At 41.2% G+C, this 23,142-nt stretch overlaps 1 pseudogene; it reads left to right on the top strand.

The window, feature by feature from the left end:
* Window positions 1-2,216: 2,216 nt before the first annotated feature.
* LOC114314882 (G-type lectin S-receptor-like serine/threonine-protein kinase SD1-1) lies at window positions 2,217-18,734 on the top strand (annotated as a pseudogene).
* Window positions 18,735-23,142: the final 4,408 nt, after the last annotated feature.

Below are 23,142 nucleotides of genomic sequence, written 5' to 3'. Positions count from 1 at the left end.
GAGGAATAGTGTATTCAGCTTATGAACCATGTGTTGTGATGCCCAACTGTGTGTTGTGTGTTTATTTTACGCTGTTATGTTGTCCGTTTGTCTGGTTATTTATTTTCTTATTATTGCTTTATTTATCTTTTTGCTAGGTAGTTTAGCACAATTGCTTCAACCCAGCAAATATTCCCCAAGCACTCTAGACTAAAGGTCGCCAACTTAATTGATCTGAGGATTTGGTCGACGGACAACCAGTGTTTTATTCTCTACCCCCAGTTATTAGACGAAGGTCGAGAAGACGCAGTGTATCCGAGCAGAGATTGCTAGAGCAGTGGTCAACCCTACTAATGGACAGTCAAGTCGAGGCCTCAGTTTTCACCACAGAAAGGGAATATATACCGGTAATTCAATCAGAGTAGAGCAGTATGGCAAGCTTAGAGGAGATGGTGCGCCAGCTCCAAGAGAGCATGAAAACTATGCAGCAAGACGCTGTCCGACAGGCAAAATTTGCCAAACAACAGGCCACGGTTATGACTGAACAAGCAGAGTTAATCATAAGGCTACAGCAGCAAACCGGGGCATCTGTCTCACATCAAGCTCATCCCCCACCAAGGGTTCCGATACCCGAGCAGACACCAAATGTCCAAAATATCCAAGAGGATATAGACATTCCAACGGGGCCGGCTCCGCCCCCGATTCTACCGCAACTATCCAAGGCGCCCACGCCTATCAATGTACCGGATTCTCCCTTCGAGTTCGAAGTGGACCCTACAGCATTAAAGCTGAGCAAGCTGGAAAAGATGTTTAAGAAATCCCAGGGAGTCAAGACCATTCCTAATATTAAGGATGGGTATACCGACGCAGCTGTGACGCTGCCGGACCGATTCAAGATGCCGCATATTGACCGATTTGATGGGTCTGAGGACCCCATGGTGCACCTGAGGTTGTTTTCAGATATCTTAAAGCCGATGGGCCTCACCAGATTATAGAAGCTATCTTTGTTCGGCCGGACCCTGTCGAGTGTGGCGGCCATCTGGTACGCCAAATTAGAAGATGATGTTAAGAGGAACTGGGATGAGATGGCCGAGGCGTTCATTGCACAGTACTCATATAACACGCAAATCGAGATTATGACCCGTGATCTCAAGACGACAAGGCAGGAGCCTAAGGAGAGCTTTTCGGAGTTCGTAACCAGATGGAGGGCCAAGGCCTCAATGATGACCCTAAGGCCCACCAATAAAGATCAAATTGGGATGATTGTGCGCAATCTCCAGCCTAAGCTAATGCAGAAAATGATCGTGCTCCCCTTCCCTACCTTTTCAGATCTGTATGAGATGGGAGTACAGCTTGAGGATGCCTTAAAATAGGGCTTGATCGACAATGACAGAGAGCAACCCAGGAGAACCTTTAACCGCAACACTAATGCAGGCCCGAGCGGCGCTACAACTACAAGAGCCTCAGAAGTGAGCATGGTCACCACCATTTCCCCTCCAAGAACCATGGTAGCTACGCCATTCTCTGGTGCGTCCGGAAGCAATACCCAAACAGCCAACTACCCGCCCAAAAATCAAAGAACCTTCGCTCCACTATATATGCCCCTGTCCAAAGCTCTAGGGGTTTTAATCAGAAAAGGGCACTTGAAGCCCCTAGAGCCGTGGCCATTGTCGGAAAAACTTCTCCCTACCCACAACCCAACCAAATATTGCGCATTTCACCAATAGCACGGTCATGACACCGACCAATGCTTCCGATTACGTCATGAGATTCAAGATCTCATTGATAATGGGGTGATTGTGCCTCTCGAAAAACCCAATGTCACAACAAACCCTCTCCCACCGCACCACCAAGCTCCACCTCCTAAAAGAATCAACTTAATCCAGACTGGGGTCGTGTCTTACGATCCTAGCATATATATCACCCCATCCCACCTACCCAAGCTGGAGGTGCTCCTTCCTAACTACACTGACTTGTGCATGTTGGACATCTCCAGAACCCAACCCGAACCAATGGTGGTGACTGTCGAAGACAGAACATGGGAGATTTCAGAGGAGAATGGGATTGTTGAGTCAGAATCTAAGGAATCTGGGAGTTTTGCCGGAGAGATGTACAGTCCGAGTGACTACATTTTGTTGGTAGGCCAGGATAGATCAAGTGTGAAATTGCCAAAAAGGGCAAAGCTTTGTGTGATATAGGGGGATAGATTTGATCAGAGATCAGAGGACTTAGCATCTATGGAAGGGGACTTTGCTGACCTCCAATTTTTCAACGAACAAGACCCAGGGGACATGGCCGTCAACTGGTCAGATTTTGAGGAATTAGTAGAGGCTACCGGGTGGCTTGATGACCTACCAGACGTTGTCGAAGAATTTCAGTTGGAACGGGGCCCGTCAGGGGCAAGGACATCAGTTGTGGCCGGAGGGGCCGAGGATCGGAGTGCATCGTCGAAGAGCGCCGGTGTTAAGAATTTCGCTCGGGATCTGGGCACTTTGAATACGGGAATTATGGAACAGACAACTGTACTGACACAGTTGGAACAGGAAAGGTTTGAGGATTCAGAGAGAATCAGAAAAGCTAAAGCCCATGAGGGGACTGAAAATACTGTAAGTACAAGAACAGTATAAACGGAGCCGGACAGGTGTCTGTCGGTTGCCGATGGAATGTGGTGAGAGGACTATGATTTATGTCTTGCCCACACGGATGAGGATTGGGGGAGCAATCAACCAAACGATACCTGGTATATTGGTGAAGTCGACCACATGACTAGGAGTGGACGGTATTTCAAGCCTCCACACCTAGATCAGCCAGAGGTGTCTGGGAAAGATAAGGAGACAGAGAAGCAACTTGAAGATGAGGCTATACTGAAACAGTTGAAAAAGAAACAAGCAGACATCTCTATCTGGTGATTACTTATGGAATCGCGAGTGCATCGACAAGATGTCTTATCGGCCATAGATAAGGCCAAGCTCGCAATAGACACCACGCCCGAACAGCTGGTGGGCTTAGTTTTTCCGAGAGGAGCTACCCCGATGTTGCCTTTTTCCGACAAAGAACTACCACCTGAGGGTGCGAACCATAACAAGCCACTCTACATCTCTGTGGAGTGTAGAAACAAATGGATACCCGTGGTACTTGTCGACACAGGGTCCGCCATCAATGTGTGCCCGACAAGAACTGCATATGCAATCGGTTTAAAAACCGTGGACTTCGTGCCGACAGCCCAGGTGATTTGGGCATATGACAACACGAGCAGAGAAGTAATGGGAACAGTGAAATTCAAACCAAGGTTGGCCCGGGACAGCATGAGATAGACTTTCACGTCCTAGAGGTTCCCGCCACTTTCAATCTACTCCTGGGACGGCCGTGGCTGCACCAGGTAAAGGCAGTTTCGTCCACCTTGCATCAGATGGTGAAATACCCTCATGGGAAGGGAGTAGCCATTGTTTTTGGAAATTTGTTGATCCATCCACCACCAGAAGTATCTACGCTAGTTTTGGAAATTGAGCACGGTATGGAGGATGTGTTCATGTCAGGTTTTACCCTTGCTGAGGCCCAGGTTGTACAGAACATTTTGGCTGTTAATGAGGGGTTGTATGTCAGTGCTCAATTAGTGTACCTCATGAACAAGCTCCAACACATCCTCGGGATGGGATTGGGAAAGAGCGGCTGGAAGGGCGTCGCAGCATTGGCCGAAGTGCCACATAACCCGCATACCTTTGGTTTGGGTTATCTGCCCACCAAAGAGGATTGGATAAGGAAAGACAAGGAGATGGCTGGGAGAGCCAGAGCGAAGCAGGCAGGGAAGTCTTTTGAGCTAATGCACCGACCCATCCAGGGTACCCTAAATGGACGCTTCGTCTGGGAGGGGGAGGACTTTCCATTTTGTGGCTTCCCAGAGCCGTGGCTGAATACGGAAAGGAAGCGCGTGCCAGGTTTTAAGATCTTTTTTGACCTGCAATTATCCGGGGATGATGTTGCCAAAGAGCAGACACACCCAACAGTTGAGGTCAAACAGAGCAAGAAAGTGGAGTCTGAGGACGCCGAAAGTGAAATGGGGGTAGCGCTGGCATGTCTACTTTCAGATCCTCCGATCGTACAAAAGTGCTTGGGGGATAACTTCTCAGTGTCCATGATCGGGAATAAAACGGCTGCGGGCCTACCAGCAAACATTTTGGATGCATCCATTGCACCCTCTCTCATTTGGCATTATGAAGAGGGATTTTTGTCAAGCAGCACCGGGTTAGGTATTGAGCCGGAATCTGATTCCACCGTGTCTTGTGAGTTGGAATCAGGTTCCAGCTCAACTGAGTCTGAGTCAGGTAATCCTGGGAATGATAACCCGGATGCCACAATCCTGTCTAGGTCGTCTTTTTCTTTCTCTTTTAAGTCTGTTGTAACAAAAGAATCGGACGGTTTGGATGTGGTTTCTGAGTACTTTTCTGTGCCCTTGATTTATTGCATTAACTCAGACTTCCAAAATTTTGATGAAAACGACGAGGAAGAAACTCCTCCGGTTTTACAACGCTTTGTTAAACCTTTAGTTGATGAAATCACTACTATGAATGTTGGTACTGAGAAGGACCCGCGGCTGGTCCAGATCGGGCCCACGTTATCTTCGGAGGAACGCGAGTGCTTAGTCGGTTTATTAAAAGATTTCAAAGATGTTTTCGCGTGGTCCTACGAAGACATGCCTGGAATCGATCCTGAGATTGTACAGCACCGGATCCCTCTTGACCCTGAGGCCCGACCCATCAAGCAGAAACTCAGAAGGATCCGCCCGGACTGGTCCCTCAAGATTAAGGAAGAGGCCACCAAGCAAATTGACGCAGGGTTCCTGTTGGTTTCCGAATACCCAACTTGGTTGGCCAACATCGTTCCGGTGCTGAAGAAGGATGGCAGGATCAGGGTATGCGTGGATTTCAGGGATTTGAATAGAGCCAGTCTGAAGGACGACTTTCCCTTACCACATATCGATGAGTTGGTGGACTTCACAACGGGGCATGCTTTGCTTTCATTCATGGATGGCTTCTCAGGCTACAATCAGATAGTGATGGCACCTAACGATCGAGAGAAGACTACTTTCATTACCCCGTGGGGGACATACTGCTATAGAGTAATGCCATTTGGGTTGAAGAATGCTGGAGCTATATATCAACGGGCCGCGACCACGATATTACACGACATGATCCACAAAGAGGTTGAGGTGTACGTGGACGACATGATTGTCAAGTCCAAAGAAAGAGAGGGCCACTACACCGCCTTACAAAAGTTCTTTCAAAGGATCAGAGAATTTCGGTTGCGGCTGAATCCTCAGAAGTGTACGTTCGGTGTTACAGCAGGAAAAATGCTGGGGTTTCTAATTACATAGAGAGGCATCGAATCCAAAATCAAGGTCATCTTAGAAATGCCACCACCAAGGACTGAAAAAGAGGTGCGAGGCTTTCTAGGTAAAGTGCAATTCATAAGACGGTTTATCTTAAAATTAACCTTGACTTGTGAACCATTTTTTGGCCTCCTAAAGAAAGGAAAGAAATTTCAGTGGGACGGCCGATGCCAAGCTGCTTTTGAACAGATCAAGGAATACATACAGAACCCACCCGTGTTGTCACCACCAGAGCCGGGGAGACCGTTGATTTTGTATCTTTCAGTAACTGAGACTACAATGGGCTGTATGCTCGCGCAAGAATCAGAGGACAAGATGGAGAGAGCCATCTACTATCTGAGCAAGAAGATGCTAGAGTATGAGACTCACTACACACCGTTGGAAGGCTTGCTTAGCCTTGGTATGGGCTACTAGGAAGCTGCGGCACTACCTGTTAGCCCACTCTGTAATGTTGGTTTCACGGTTAGATCCCATCAAATATCTTTTCGAGAAACTGGCACTTACGGGTAGGCTAGCTCGTTGGTTGCTGTTGCTTTCCGAATTCGATCTGAAATATGTGACGCACAAGTCAGTCAAGGGAAGAGCAGTAGCAGAATTCTTAGCCGATCATCCAGTGGAAGGAGGTGAAGCAGTTGAGTACTTATTCCCAGATGAGGCCATTTTGCACATCGAGGATGAAACTTGGACGATGTACTTTGACGGAGCGTCAAACCAGTACGGGTATGGGATAGGGGTGTTGCTGATAGCACCCGACAATTCCCGTATCCCTCTAGCCTTCAAACTCCGGTTCAAAGTCTCGAACAACGAAGCAGAATATGAGGCATGCATTGCCGGTCTAGAAGCAGCCCTAGAATTAGGGGCAAGACGATTGGATGTCATTGGGGACTCGAACCTTGTTGTGTCTCAAGCAAAAGGAGACTGGAAAGTCAAAGAAGAAAATATGATAATGTACCACTAGACCTTAGACTTGTTAATTCCTCGATTTGAGAAGCTAAACTTTGCTCATCTGCTAAGAGAGAACAACAGGTTCGCAGATTCACTAGCAACTCTATCTTCCATGATAGACATCCCGTTTGGAGTCCGGATGCGTCCAGTCATCATTGACCAGAAGTTTGCGCCAGTATATGAATCAATTGCTACCATAGATGAGGTTCAGGACGACAACCCCTGGTATTAAAACATTTGGAACTTCTTGGAGGAAGAGGCGTATCTACCAGAGGCAAATGCCAAGGACAAAAGGGCAATCAGAAGAATGGCCATTCAGTTCATCATCTGCGGAGGTAAATTGTATAAGAGAGGTCATCTGGGAATGCATAAGCTGTGTGTTGAAGCTAAAGAATCAAAACGCCTGATGGAGGCCATCCATGGAGGGGAATGCGGTGCGCATATGAATGGGGTAATGCTAGCGCGGAAGATCCTCAGACAAGGTTACTACTGGTCCACCTTGGAGGAGGATTGTATCGGTTTTGTTCGGCGATGCCACAAGTGTCAGATCCATGCAAACCGCATGAATATCCCGCCGTCGAAGCTGTACAATATGACTTCGCCATGGCCATTTTCAGTTTAGGGAATTGATGTGATTGGAGCTGTTACTCCAAAGGGGTCAAATAGGCATGAGTTCATCCTGGTTGCGATAGATTATTTTACAAAGTGGGTTGAGGCCCAATCTTATGTTGTGTTGAAAGCCTCACACGTTGCAAAGTTTATCAGGAACAACATCATCTGTCGCTATGGAGTCCCGAACGAGATTATCTCAAATAATGGTTCCCACTTCAAAAAGGAAGTGATTGACTTGTTGGAGAAATACAATGTGGCTTTTCACAAGTCATCCATATACCGGCCTCAAACCAATGGAGCGGTTGAGGCCGCCAACAAGAATGTCAAGCACATTTTACAGAAGATGGTGGAAACCTACTGGGATTAGCCAGATAAGCTGCCGTTTGCTCTGTGGGGCTACCAGACTTCGATTAGAACTTCTACTAGGGCGACCCCGTATTCATTAGTTTATGGGATGGAGGCCGTTCTACCTATTGAAATTGAGGTTCCGTCTTTGAGAGTACTGGCTGAGTGTCAGATAGCCGAAGCAGATTGGCAGCAGAGCAGATTTGAGGAACTAATGCTCTTTGATGAAAGAAGACTGAAAGCATTGTACCATGTTCAAGGTTATCAGTGCAGAATTGCCCAGGCTTTCAATAAGAAAGTTAAGTCCCAGAATTTGAAAGAAGGGGATTTGGTGCTCAAAGACAACCGAGCTCCTATCCACGACCTAAGGGACAAGTTTAGACCCAATTGGACCGGTCCCTACATCATCAAATCTATATGGTCAAGTGGAGCTGTGGTTCTGATGGACCTAGATGGCCTAGAGTTTTCACAGCCGATCAATATGGACAAGTTGAAGAAATATTACCCCTGAGAGGCTCGCTAGGCCGAAAACCCGAAAGGGCGACCTAGGCAAAAGTTAGAGCATAGAAAATTTGAAATTATAAAAACTGAGCTCGCAAGGTTGAAAACCCGCAAAGGGCGGCCTTGGCAAAAGTTAGAGCACAAAAGGAGAGTGAAAATACTCGAGTGAACCCAAGCCTGAACTATGTCAGGCTTGATTCTCATCTTTGGGATACGTAGGCAACTTCATCCTGAAGTTCAGCCATAAACTTTTTCCCCAATCAATTTTGTCCATTTGATCACCTCGGTCATCTTTGTTTATTCAGCAATCAAGAGCTTCGGTAGTGATCTCTGGTACAATGCTATTCAAACTAGGTGCAACTTTCCAGTTGCTGGGATCTGGGGTTGTGCATCTCAGTGACAGATCTCAGGCGTGTCCAGTTCTGATCTATATCGAAAATGGTTTTGAAAAGTTTTGATAAAAGTTGACTTTGTTCAAATTAATCTTTTTACAACTTAGACCATTTTTGGACCAAAGCGGAAAATTTTCAGTACCCGCAACCTTCAATTTCATTGATTTCAATACAGAGTTCTCCTGCTCTTGCATACAAATTGAAGTTGTTTTTTTATCACATTCATAAAGAAAACTTGAAAGTACTAATAAAGCAATAAATTCGGGGCATAAATAAGTCAGGTGTTCCTGCGTCCCCTCCCAGAGCTGGTCGAAGCCTCTGATGCCAAGCTGGGCCCAATCTGTGCCTCTTCATTGAGCCAATCTATGCACTCATCAGACAAAGTGCAATTGAAAGTAGGAGCAGGGGCCAGGAGTTCTCTAGTCCTCCACGCTGTGGCGTACCGAGCAAGCTGCGCACCTCAGACTGGGAATGCAGCTGGGTACTCTATTCCCTCTGGCGGGCAAATTTGATCATGACCGAACTGGCACTGGAACCAAAAAGGAAAGTAGAATACGCAATGCGCCAAGCCAATCAACTGAATCCCGATCTGTTGGGACATGCTGTAACTCATTGCCGGTAGGTCGAGCCAAGGGTACCGCCAAGCAATGCAGTCCGCAGACAAGCTGCACATCCAATTGAACCACCATCCCTCATCAAGGGCATTGACTAGACAATGTCAGAAGAAGTAGCCGCGAACTGAGTATGCTGGGCAAGAGTCCATAACCCACAACTTATCCATCAACCACACCTTGGAAGGGAGGAAAAATGAGAGAACAAAGAATAGAGAGATGTACGTTGAGAGAACAGTGAGAAAAGGGTTTTGTGAGAAAAACCGAGCCTAAGGGCCGAGTGATGTGAGCAAATACATATGTGAGATTGGGTGGGAAACATTACCTGCAACAGTAGCGGACTCCCCGTAAATCTGGTCGTCTCTCGGCGATAAAAAGCGTCCAAGCCCATCAACGTCTCAGCTAGAGTCATGGCAATACAGCTCTTGCCCTCTTTTAAGCCTTGGGCAACTTCGATCAACTGGACACTAGACCCTCCGGAGCCTGAGGCAAGCAAAAACTAAGATAGCATGCACAAACAGAGGGCGTGTCGTCGAAAGCCCTGCCAATGATGGTCGCCGCGGTCACCGGCAAATCAAACTCGGAATATCCAGCATTCTGTCCCAAATCAAAGAGCGAGCATCGTGCATCGTGAGCCCACACATTCGCCCTAAGGCTTGGGCGTGGCCGAAACGAAGCTGAGGCAAGACTTATTCGTTACGCTCAGATTCCATCAAAGCTTGGAAATCCTCGAAGGTAGGACATACCTCTTGCCCACCAAAGCTAAAGACATGTGTTATCGGGTTCCAAAACCTCGCCACAGCATGAAGGAACGGAAAGTGCAGCGGAGTACGACTCAGAGTGAATAGTGCATTTATGTCGAAGCCCCGGAAATTCAGCTTTTCCGAGCCGTCCAAGTTAGCAATCCAAGCCATGAGATTCTGGGCAAGAAACTCTTTCATTTGGAGCAAATCAATGTTGAATTGAGAAAAACTACGAAGCTGAGGCCTTTTGTAGAGGATAAGGTGGGTGGAGGACAGGTGTCAATATTCTGGTGGTTCTTGCCATTTTTGACCGGCCGGTCATGAATAGTGCCGACCAACCACCATGTTTGGCCGATCGGCTAGTGACAATGGCCGGTGACTATTTATTGTGGCCGGTGACCTCTTTATTTGGCCGGTGGCCTTCCCTCCTATCCTCAGAGTTGTCCATCTGCTGAAAATGCTAAAAACTTGTGACTGGTTCCACTTCCAGTGTCTTTAGTGATTGATTTTGCGGAGTCACGCCTATTGGTTTATCGAGTTGTTGCATATTTGCTTATCGAGTTGTATTTCACTCTCTTTAAGTCTTTGCTTTGCTTATTGAGTTGTGCTCGCACTTGGTTAGCTTATCGAGTTTCTTTGTTTTGCTTATTGAGTTGTAAGTCGGTTCACTACCTGATTATTACGATGCAAGTGCTTAATTTTCAAACGAAGTTCAATTTCATTCACATTGTTATGTGATGCCACGTGATGCGATGCGTAGAAAGTACAAATGTAACACCTTTTTGAACAAAATAGCTGTTTCATTTCCATTATGTCTTTGCAAAAATACATAGTCTTGAAAAAGTAAAACCTGCCTGAGGCAGTGCAATGTGCTTAAAACTAACAGTAGTAAAAGAAGTAAAGCAAAAGGAGAGCAGGGCAGCAGAGTGTCTGGATTAATACCGATGGCCTCCTCTTGTGATCGATGCACCTTCCGTGCCTTTGTTCGGGTCAATTATACGGTTTGGCACCTTCATTACTCAAGCTAATGCAAGAAAGTGTGCTTTGGAATGTTAACTGGTCTTCGTGTTGACCTCGAACCATGTCTTCTGTGTGTGATGCTCGGTGCACGCAAAGTGTATCCTTTCCTGTATCCTTTTATCTGGCGAGTTCCGCATGTCACTGTAATAAGCATGCTCGTTACGCGTCTTACTTTCAACAAATGCCTCGTCTCGATTTGGTTGCACCTCAACGAATGCGAGTAGCATGCCTTCACTATACTTATGTTGAACATGTGTTCATACCTTGCTTGCTATACACATTGCATGCGTTGTCGCGTTATGCTTTACATACATATGTTCAAGTTCCTTTTATACACATTGCATGCGTTGTCGCGTTATGCTTTACTTACATGTGTTCAAGTTCCTTCTATACACATTGCATTCGTTATCGCGTTATGCTTTACTTACATGTGTTCAAGTTCCTTCCATACACATTGCATGCGTTGTCGTGTTATGCTTTACTTACATCTGTTCAAGTTCCTTCTTTACACATTGCATGCGTTGTTGCGTTATGCTTTACTTACATGTGTTCAAGTTCCTTTTATATACATTGCATGCGTTGTCGCGTTATGCTTTACTTACATGTGTTCAAGTTCCTTTTATACACATTGCATGCGTTGTCGCGTTATTCTTTACTTACATGTGTTCAAGTTTCTTTTTTATACACATTGCATGCGTTGTCACGTTATGCTTTACTTACATGTGTTCAAGTTCCTTTTTTATACACATTGCATGCGTTGTCACGTTATGCTTTACTTACATGTGTTCAAGTTCCTTTTTATACACATTGCATGCGTTGTCATGTTATGCTTTACTTACATGTGTTCAAGTCCCTTTTTATACACATTATATGTGTTGTCGTGTATGCTTTACTTACATGTGTTTACATCTTCACACATTGTGCACGTTGTCACGTGTTCTTCACTTACATATGTTTATAGCATTGTTATGCCTACCCCAAATCGCATTGTTATGCGTCTTACTCGACTTGCATTGTCACGCAGCTTCAGATTGCATTGTTATGCATACTGCTACCGATATTGTACCTGTTAAGTTTTCTTTTTCTTACAGGCAGGATATTCTATGAACGGTTCATTTGAAGCTGGCGCGACCAGACGAACCGCACAGGTATTGTATTCTCCGCGTGAAACGTAGTGAGAATTACATAATTCTCTTACATCCTTTCTGCATTGTAATGTAGTTGGATTTGTGTTTGATTGCTTAAAACTGTTGCATTTACTATATGTATATGCTTCGTTACAGTTTTCTTTGCATGATCATAAGTTATGCTCGGCTTTGTGCATTGTCATGCATTTTGCTCCTGCCTTCGGGCGCATATCTTTGCTTGTAGCTTGTATGCTTTGTCTAAGTCTTCGGCCTTGTCAAAAATGGGTCGTCTCTGGGCTTTGACACTCACTCCCGTCATTGTTATGACTTTCGAGTTCTGTCAAAGAAGGGCAACTGTAGACACCCCATTTTTTACCGTCCTCAAGACTTGGACGTCACTGTTTGAACACTCGGTGATCATCCTTGTTTGTGTTCGTTTTGAGTTCCCAGGGGTCTCGGCTACGCGCCTTGCCTCAGGATCTCTTAACTCGGTTGTCTTGTGCTTGGTTGGACCAAACACTTGTTGGTTTTTGCTTCAGAAGGTAGAGAATGGCTTGTTGGTCATCCCCACGCCTCACCAGCCACGGCTTAAGGCTACCGGCTGTGTCTTCTTGCCACCGGCCATTGGTGATGGCTGGTCAGCACTTTGTGTGGTCGGCCGACCATTTATTTGGCTGATGGACTCCTTTTCTGGCTGGTACCATCTTTTTGCCTTTTTCAAGCATTATGCATGCCAGCTGTGCCAGCTGGAGTGCACGGACCTATCCTCCATACACGTGTATGAAGGAATTTGCACCCTTTGCACCCTTTTGGTATAGCTTCTTGAGGAAGCTTGGACCTTTGTCTTAGCTTCCTCAAGAAGCTTGGACCCCTGTCTCAGCTCCCTCAGGAAGCCTTGGCCCCTTTGCCTTAGCTTCTTTAGGAAGCCTTAACCCCTTTTGTTTAGCTTCTCTTGGAAGCTTAGGCCTTTGCCTTTTCTATATAAGGAGGCCTCCCTCCTCCTTTGAGAAGGTTCAGCAAAATCAGAGTTATATAGCATATATACATTACTCTCTCTCTCTATATCTCCTTCTCTCTCTTCATTTGTGTGTATTAGAGGGCTTAAAAGGGTGTTTTGTTCTTAGTTTTGCACTAAGGCACCTAGTATTACACCATACTTGGGTTATTGAGGTCTTGAGAGTTTGTTCTTGGAGTTTTGAGCTGGTTTTGATCAGAAGAAGGGGGTTGGACTTGCTGTTCTTGAAGTGTTCTCCAAGGGTAATACTATTGCTTTATATTCCCCATTCTTGCACTAGATTTTAACCCCCTTTGCATGCTGTTTTGAGCTTTGTGTATAACATATAAAAGTTCTATTTTTTTGTGTTTAAGATACTTCATTAAGGTCATTTTGGTGTTGGGTGTCGACCTCCCCCTCTTAGGCCTTGTTTGGCCCTTTTTGTGCTTTCTTTGTTGAGCTTTGGGAACCTTTGTGCATTGGCCTTCTCACCATTGAAATCTAGAGGATTTTCAGTGGTGAAGAAGAGGTTTTGAGGTCTTTCATAGGGGAGGGACACCCCTCTCCCTTTGTGTCTCATTTGTTCATGTTTTTGGCTCATAAGGGTAGCATGCATGCTTAGTTGTTTTTTGCTCCATTTCAGAGGTTTTTGGGTGATATTTGGTCATAATATACCTCTATTTTTGGTCAGATTAATGCCCCCTTGCATGCATAATATACTTTCCTTGTATTCCTCTATTTTTCCTAGAAATGCATCTTGCCATTAGACCATCATGCTTGCATGTTTTTGCCTAGCTTGGTGAAGCTTTTGGTCATATTTCATCATACTTGAGGTCTGTTGAGTATTGATTTGATCATGTTTGCCATGTTTGGTATAGACCCTTTGTATTTTGGTTTGTGAGCCTTGAGTGTGTGGGTCATTAGCATGCTTTACTTAGCTTATTCTCATGATTTGGAATCATTGGAGACCATATTTCAGTTCATAATCCATGCTTGTGCACTTGCATTTGGCTCTCTTTCAATGCTTGAAAGTATTGTAGTTTTGTGTCTCAAGAGTTGGTCATTGTGTATGATACCATGTTTTGTCTTTGGGGTGCCATATCAGTGGGTTTTGGGGGCTTATTTTGCATGTTAAAACTCTGATTTTGCATTGGTTAGTCCATGCCACGTGTGGTTGGAGTGGTTGTAATAGAGTGCCCTCTTTGTGGCCCTAAATCCCCCTTTGTTTTGCATCCATTTCTTAGCATGTCTTGACCATGATCTATGCATGCTTTAGTCTTGTTTTGGAGTGCCTTAGGACTGCTTTAAGTCATTTTGGTCCTTTGGGGTTTGGTTGACATAGCTATGGTTTGGACCCCTTTGTTTGCTTCAAGTTTTGGTCATGGTGGCATGCCTTACTTGCATGACATGGGTGATTTGGCATCATCCTCTATACATTTTCAGAGCTTAATATGTTAGTCAAGCATCCATGTTTGTCATCATGTGAGTGCTCTTGAAACTTGCCTTTCATACCTTAGCCTTAGGCTCATTGGTTTGCATGTTTATTTTGCATGATTGGCATCATCATTTTAGTACTTTTGGCCACTGTTTTGGGGTGTGGCTGAGGTTCCTCCATCTTAGTGTAGATCCATGGATCATGCATTTGCATCTTGTAGCATGCTCATTACATTGTATGATTGTTGCATCCTTGTAGTTAGTGCATTGTTACATGCTTATCACTTTGCCTAGTTTCCTATCTAGGTTGCATTGTAGCATTGCATGCTTGGCACATTGCACACTTGCATGATAGGTTACATTGCATTTGGCATGTCTTGTACCTTAGCATCATGTACATACTTGAGCCACGTTGCATACATGCATTACATTTTGCTTGGCTTGGGGTGTCAAACCAAGCATGAGGAATGGAATGTGTTCGTACTCAAAGTGACGAAACATGTCTCAATCCTCGATCGCCAATGCCTTTGATCTCAACATGATAGGGCATGTAGCACTCATGTGGTTTTGTTGCATTCATTTACATTGACTTGCAAGCTTGGTACTTTTGGCCATCATGCATCAAAATGCGTGATTGGTGGCCCGAATACCGAGGTCCACACCCCCTTTGAGTCCATAACATGATAGGGAGAGTGGACATGCACACATTTGCTTGAAAATTCCATGTCATGCCTTGTCTGTCCTCTGCTGCTGTCAAAATAGGATTTTGCAGGAAGATTTGGCGGACCGGCTACCTATAGTGCCGATCGACCAAAAATAATTAGCCGATGGCTCAACAATTGGTCGATGACCATTTATCAATGGCCGGTGATCTTATGCCTTGGTCGGTGGCATCTCACAATGCTCAGGGAGCAATTCAGAGGCATCTCCAGGGTTTTCACAGTCCTCAGAGGTATAGGACAGTGCAAACAGAGGCAATAATGGCATGGCAGCGGGCTTCCGGGCAAGGCAAATCGAGCATGCATCATCCACGCATTCTGAGGCAGAGCTGAGGTGGTCTCTTTTAGTTTCATATTTAGGCTGTTTTTTTAATTAATTTGTTAATTAATTAGGAGTTTTGTAATAATTAATTAGCTAGGATAGTTGGTTCGTTATTCGGTCTGTATTATTCTTTCGGACCCTCCGAGCGAGGGCAATTGTGTAATAAGTGTGTGTATGTCTTCCAACCCCCACTTCTCTCTTCCTTTTACTTACCTACTTTCAATGGTTAGTATTAGGGCATATTTAAATTAGCATACCTTATGTTATGCATGCGTGCATCCATTCATCTGTATTGCATGCATCGGGCTTGGCGCATCATACTAATTGCATGGTATTTCAATTCCAAGTTGAATACATGTTATCTGTTGCATTTCATATGCCATCTTTAGGTTAGCCGAGGCTGCCCTAATTTCATTCTGTATGCGTTGCATTAGCCATTGCTAACATGAACTAGGATCATGCATTTGATTACTAACTAGTTTCTTTTTCGGCTTGGAGTACTAGGTAAGCTTTTATGCTTTAGCATCCTTGCATGCGTGTGAGTGTCTGCCATGATAGCATGCTCACCATGAGGCTACGTGCTTATGTGTTATAACTGCCTGAATGCCTATGGGTGAAAGTCGGGTTATCTAAATTGGAACAATGCATTGACTGTGAGTTTTAAGCCCACTAGATAGTGGCAAAACCATCTTTTCTAAGCCCACCCGAGGGTGGCAAAATCTACATTTTTAGCCTACTTACGAGTAGCAAACCACTCTTAAAAACAAACATGAATTGTTTTGTTCCAATTCAGGCGATCCAGTCTATACTTGTATGTTGTGCGCATCACATAGTAAATCTAGGCTAATAACCGGAATGAGAACGCATAATGTTTTCAAAACTAGATAACATGGTTAGTAGAGGCCGATCTTTGATCGGGCGAGCAGGGGTGCTCACGAAGTGACCTTCCCCAATCGTACCCAAGTTCCCGAGCCGAGGTAACTTTGTGATGACGAACACGTGGCCTTAGGCACGAGTCAGGGTTTCCTAAATTCCCCAAAAATAAAATATTTAGGTGGCGACTCTGTATCTGGCAAAGCAGTCCATGTTTGGCACTTCTTTTCTAAAAATCTGTTTTTCAAAACGATTTGTCAGATTTGGACTCTTTGATGATTTATCAATCTCACATTGCACATTGTGAGATCAGATTAAGAACCGTGACAATTTGAGTCCGAACTGTAGTGAGCCCCAATGAACAAATCTGGGGATTCCCTCCCGGGACGTTCGGGGACGTCTACAATGTCATGAACATTCACTTATACTGATAAATGAAAATTTTATTTTTAATGTATTTTTATTATTTTTTTGATCAACTAAACGTGAGAAATAATTTTTTTGGTGAAATTGTCATTTTATTCAGTAAACTAAGCACTACCCATGTAGAATTTGTAGGTTTGTTTTTCCTCCTTATTTCAGTATCAAATAGTGAACTTGATGAGCTCTACATTTTCTTTTGTGTTTTGTGATTAATATATGTTGGATTCAACAATCAAGCCAATGATGAAGAAAAACTAGAATTACCCATTGTTGATATGATCACCATTGCAACAGCAACTAACAAGTTTTCTGATACAAATAAAATTGGGGAAGGTGGTTTCAGGCCTATTTACATAGTATGTTTATTCCATTGCTCTATTGTTTCATAGAAAAATAAATCTTGGTGTAATGCTATATAAATTACCAAATCTTACCATTTTTGCATACTAACTGATATTGTACCTATAATATCATTGAAGTAGATTTTGTTTCAGAATACAAAGTTTTATTATTGCAAGAAAAATACACAGGATTTGTTAGTTTGTATAATATTTTTCTAAACCTTATGTTAATACCTTAGGGTCAGCTATCAATTGGAAAAGACATAGCTGTCAAGCGCCTCTCAACGAGCTCCAAACAACGTGTGGATGAAAACAAAATGAGGTTACTTTGATTGCCAAGCTTCAACACCGAAATCTAGTTAGGCTTTTGGGATGTTGCATCCATGGAGAAGAAAGAATGTTAGTTTACGAGTATATGCCCAATGGAAGCTTGGATTCGTTCATTTTTGGTTTGCCTTCTCAACCTTCTTATGTATCTTTCAATCATGGATCCTTTGTCTATAATTTTTTATGTTTTCTGTCCCAAAACATTCATAACCTGGAATTTATGATATAATCAAATGGATGTGGGTGATATGGGATTGGGGGGCATTTGGGGCCACTGGATCATGTATCATATCTTTCTTGCTTGGAATTTATATTTGACCAATAAAAAAACATATTATTGCCAAAGAAGTTTGTCTAACCAGAATGATTTATGAAAACAATTAATAAACTAAGCAAAAATCTTTGGTGAATTTTTCCTAGCAGGTGTAGAAAAAAAAAGTAAATCATTTACACGGAGTACACGATTGGACATTATTGTGGGAATTGCTTGAGGGATTCTTTTTCTTCATCAAGATTCAAGATTGAGAATCATTCATATGGATCTTAAAGCTAGCAATGTGTTACTTGACAGTGAGATGAATCCTAAAATTTCATATTTTGGCTTGGCCAGGGCTTTTGGACATAATCAATCACGAACAAAAATAGAAAGGGTGGTTGGAACTTAGTAAGTAAACAATGCAATGTTTCCTTTTTTTAGGTTAAACTATAGATTTAAGTTCATGTCTAAATTTTTTTTTTCTTTGATAATGATATGCAGTGGTTATATGTCTCCAGAATATGCAATTGATGGCCTCTTTTCAATGAAATCAAATGTTTTTAGTTTCGGAGTCATAATTTTAGAAATAATGAGTGGCAAAAGGAACCGAATATTTCGTCATTCAGACCATGATCTTAACCTTCTTGGACGTGTAAGTTCATAAACGTATAATGTCTTCTTCTTACAACCCATGGTTCAATGGTTCAAGGTCGAAACGCGAACCAACTATAAAACAAAAGATATTGTGTTTTGTTAGCAACACCTTGACTCATCCCATACTTGTGGTTTGTGGGTAGTTGCAACCATCCAAAGCCTTGCAAGGGTAGGTTGAATGTAACCTTGAGTTGGAGGGGGTTCTTGATTTATAAAAAAGAATCTTTTTTTTTTTTTTTTTTTACTTTCCTCATATTTTCTTATATTTAATTTTTACATATATTTTGAACCATTGCAGACATGGAACCTTTGGACTGAAGAAAGGGCTTTCGAGTTATTAGATCCAATGATGGAGGGTTCATTTCCAATGTCAAAGGTATTAAGGTGCATACAAGTTGGTCTCTTATGCATGCAGAAATGCCCTGAAGATAGGCCAATGATGTCATCTGTGTTCTTAATGTTGGTTAGTGACAGTGCAATTTTGCCTCAACCCAAGCAACCTGGTTTTTATATAGAGAGGAGTTCCATCAAAACACATGATCAATCATTACTTAAAAGCACTCCTAGCATTAACGAAGTGACTATGACTTGTCTAGCGGCTCAACCCAAGCAACCCAAGCAACCTGGTTTTTATATAGAGAGGAGTTCCATCAAAACACATGATCAATCATTACTTAAAAGCACTCCTAGCATTAACGAAGTGACTATGACTTGTCTAGCGGCTCGATAAAACATTTTCTACCTGCAACGATGGGGCCACATGCAACCTAGGTGGGTAGTTGCCTTTCTCAAGTTTTAAAATTACATTTTTTTATTATAGTTTAAACAGCTTTATTTTATTTTTTTTCATTAGATATTGTATATGTACCCCTTAATTTTGTTATAGCCCCTTTTTAAAAATTAAAAATTAAAATCTTCATTATATATTCTCCTGCCATTCATACTATTCTCTGTTTTTTTTTTCATTTTTTTTTATTGTGGGGTTGAGATGCTTTGGAATTGATTAAAATTGTGAGGTTTAGGTGCGAAAAAAATTAGTTTATTATATAATAGAGCATTCTTAGTAACTTTTAATATATTTTTTGATAATTCGAGATGTATTTAATAAGGTTTAGATGAGCAAAGTTATATATTGAGATTTAGCTAGCATCATGTATGCGGATTTTGATCCTTCCTATTTCATCGTGTAAGTTTGTAACATGTCATCAAAATATAAAAATAACAGTTTATATTTAACATGTTATTAGATAAATTATGATTTTCCTTAACTCTTTTTTGAATTTAAAATAAAGATGATTCATCATTGGTGAAGTGGGACCAACTCATGAAAATATAATTTGATCAGAGTATAGAAAAGTTTAGGACACCGGAAAATGGTCTCAGATTTTTATCACGGAAAATAAATTTATGATAAATTACAAATACATTTTTTATAATTTACTTAAAATATAAATTGTCTTATATAATTTTGAAAATTACATCATGCTCCTTCAAGTTTCTAATTACATAACAAATAATTTATTTTATTAATAAATAATCAGATCAATTATAATTTTTAATGATGTGAAAAATATATTACAATTAATAATTCGTATAATTTTTGTTGTTGTATAGAAAAGTAGTTAAAAATTTAATTTTTTATGTTAATTATGTTAAATAAATTTTGTTGACATCGGAGTATTTATAATTTTCAAAACGATCAAAAGGTATATTTGTATTGGGCAAATTGCACTAGTAGTCCATGTACTTTAGTTCTTGTGTCATTTTATTCCCATAATTTCAATTGGCTCAATTTTAACTATGAATTTATGATTTTGTTTCAATTTAGTTTAATTGATTACAACTCATAGTAATTTTTTTTATGAAAAATATGCATATAAGTGACATGTGTCATATTTTTTTGAATAAAATTATAAATTTACTAAACTCAGTGAGTTAATCTGAACCAATTCAATGATTATTTTCCATAAAAAAACACTAATGACATTATCAATTAGATCAAATTGACACAAAATTTAAATTAATGGTCAAAATTGAACTAATTAAAAGTAGAACGACCAAAATGACATAAGAGATAAAATGGAAAAACTATCTATATAATTTGCCCATTTGTATTTGACCCGTAAATCTACCGTGTGTTTAAAGTTATTGTTGCAGGATTGAATTTTGAGTAAATCCCATCCATTAATTTCATTTTCTAAGTTATTTTTATTTTTATTTCTGAGTTCTTAGTATCACTGTTTAATTATTGATTGGTGGTGGTGACTGTACACGTGGGCGGAAAGGTGACTCTTGTCCAAGTGTACAATTTTATGGAAAAATATCACATCAATGGATATTTGAAAAATTATATAAATATTAATAATTAAATTTATATATATATTTTTTTCAGTAATGATACATAACTCTAATACTAAAACTCTAAATGGAATTATAGTAAGATAAGAGAGAAAGAGAGAGAGTAAAGAGAGGAGTGTGGATTCCACATTCACATGAGTACTGTACACATCATTAGAGTTGCATTCAGTGTGTTTGGTTTGAGTTTTCTGGATTAAATTTTTTAAAAATTGAGTTTTGTGGTTTTAATTTTTTTTTATTGAATATTTTTAAAATTTTAAACATTTTTTTTTTGCTTTTTTAAATGCATCTTACTTAGATGTATCTAAAAAGTAAAAATATTGTGAAAAAATAAACACATAGTGATACAAAAAAAAAGTACTGAATTTTTGTATTTTTGGTATTTGGTGAATTTTTAAAAGATTTTTTTACATTTTTTTTTTTAACTTTATAAGTGTATTTATGTTAGGTGTCTCTAAAAAGTTAAAAAAAAAATTGCTTAAAATATTAAAAAAATTCAGTAAAAACAAAAAAACAAGAAAAATAAGAAAATAAAATTTTCTGAAAAGTGTTTTTGAAAAAATAGAACCAAGCAAGCTGAATTCTCAATTTAAAACTCTCAAATATTATTCTATTTTTTATGGATTTGTATTTTTTTTTTTTTTTTCTGCATTCCACTAGGGTGTAGTTACCCCCATGTTCCTCAATCAATTTCCATTGACTATCTTATCTCATGTAAACACAATAACAATAGAATAAATTACTCAATTAGAAGAAAATTGCAATCCAAAATGATGAGTCCTAAAAAAAAGAGTTTTCAACACTTTCTTGCCTCTGTTTCTTTCCTTTGGACTTTGTAATTCCACAGACACCATAACTCCAACCCAACCCATCAAAGACGGTGATCTTTTAGTCTCCAATGCTGAGACGAACCTGCACAGTTGGGTTTTTGAGTCTTGGAAATGGATCATTGTATGTTGGAATATGGTACTATAAGATTTATGAACAAATCGTAGTTTGGGTTGCCAATCAAGACAACCCAATCAATGGTAAGTCCAAAGCAATATCCATCAACCAAGATGGAAACCTTGTCATCTACGACGCCAGTACCCAAAATGTTACAACAACACATTGACATACAAATGTTTCAGTAGAAGCTGCAACAAATAGTTCTTGAAAAATCTAGAAATCCCCTAGATGTTGATTTATGATTATGTATCAATTTTAAGCAGAATATAACAATCCCATTGTTAGGTTTTATTCTTGGCAATCCCGTTTGGCAAAACTCCTTTCAGTTGTATTTATTTTCGCACATTTATTTCAGTAAGGCTATGAGTGTTTAGATGCGAATCCAACCCGAATTGAGCCTTTCAGAGAAGTTTGTGATGCAAATATTTTCAAGATTGCCACTTCGCTGATTATTACGGGGGTCGAGCTGCCCGGTCAGCTCGCGGCCCGAAGCAAAATGCAAAAATGCATTCAAAGTTTCCTGTCCGATCATGTTATATTTTTCCAGTTTTTCCAGTTTTGGCCTTCCCGCTCGAGCGGGAAAAAGGACGCTCGAGCGGGGTTTGCGAGCTCACAGTATCTCTACAATGCCTGAAAAAGTACTGGATGGTGTGATTTGACGCTCGAGCGTCAAAACCGACGCTAGAGCGTGGAGCCTGTATGAAATCACAGAATTTGAAGTCTCCGCTCGAGCGGGAAGACTCACGCTCGAGCGGACCGCGCAATCCCAGATTTCCAGATTTGTTAAAGGAGTTGGTTTTCTTCTGAAACTAGGATTGCTTTGGTTTTCTATAAATAGTTGGATTTCTCCCAACACTAGAGGAACTTCTCCAGATCTTATTTTTGGTTCTTAAGGTTTATATCTGGAGATATTTTGCTAGTTTCTTTGATGTTTTTATTGAGTATTCAACTCATGTTTTAAAGAGTATACATCAAAGGTTTTGTTTGTTCTACAAAAGAGAGAGTTGTTCTTCGGTGGATTCTGAAGAATTCGAGCCTGAAGCTTTGGTGGATTCCGGAGTGGCTCATCGTAAAGACAATTCCGAGGTGAAGACGGGTTGGAAGAGGCACATAGAGGTTGGTTCAATTAGGCGTGGATTCGCTAGGTAATTGAGAGTATACCTGTGTAATTCCTTTAAATCTTCTTAGTGGATTGTTTTTGTGGCTGTTGCCTGTGGTTTTTTTATCACAGTTGGAGGTGTCAAATTGTGGTTTTTTTCACGTAAAATCATTGTGTCTCTTTGTCTTGATTGTTTGATTGGGATTTTTATATTCTGCTTAAAATTGATACATAATCACAAATCAACATCTAGGGAATTTCTAGATTTTTCAATTGGTATCAGAGCCGGTCGTTCTAGTTTTTTTTTAAAAAAAATATTTTTTAGAACGAGATCTTGTTTGATTTGTGATAATGGATACAATTCGTGAAGGAAATTCTATGGTTCGACCACCCCTACTCGACGGATCCAATTATTCTTTTTGGAAAGCTCGGATGAGATCTTTTTTAAAATCTATTGATGAAAAAGTTTGGCAATCCGTCATGAATGGGTGGACTGAACCAACAATTACCGTTGATGGAGTTATAATCCCCAAACCAATTGATAAGTGGGACACAACTGATTACCAAAATAGTAGCTGGAATAGTAAAGCTATCAATTCTCTCTTTTGCGCTGTCACACCTGAAGAGTTTAGTCGTATCTGTAATTGTGAAGTCGCAAAAGAGGCTTGGGATATCTTACAAACTATTCATGAGGGCACTCCTTCTGTGAAACGTTCAAAACTTCAAAGGCTCA

Source organism: Camellia sinensis, chromosome 13 (genome assembly GCF_055761805.1).
Source record: "Camellia sinensis isolate YWXY chromosome 13, ASM5576180v1, whole genome shotgun sequence".
NCBI lineage: Eukaryota > Viridiplantae > Streptophyta > Magnoliopsida > Ericales > Theaceae > Camellia > Camellia sinensis.
Note: the sequence above shows the minus strand (reverse complement) of the source record. Positions and strands in the feature narration are given on the sequence as shown.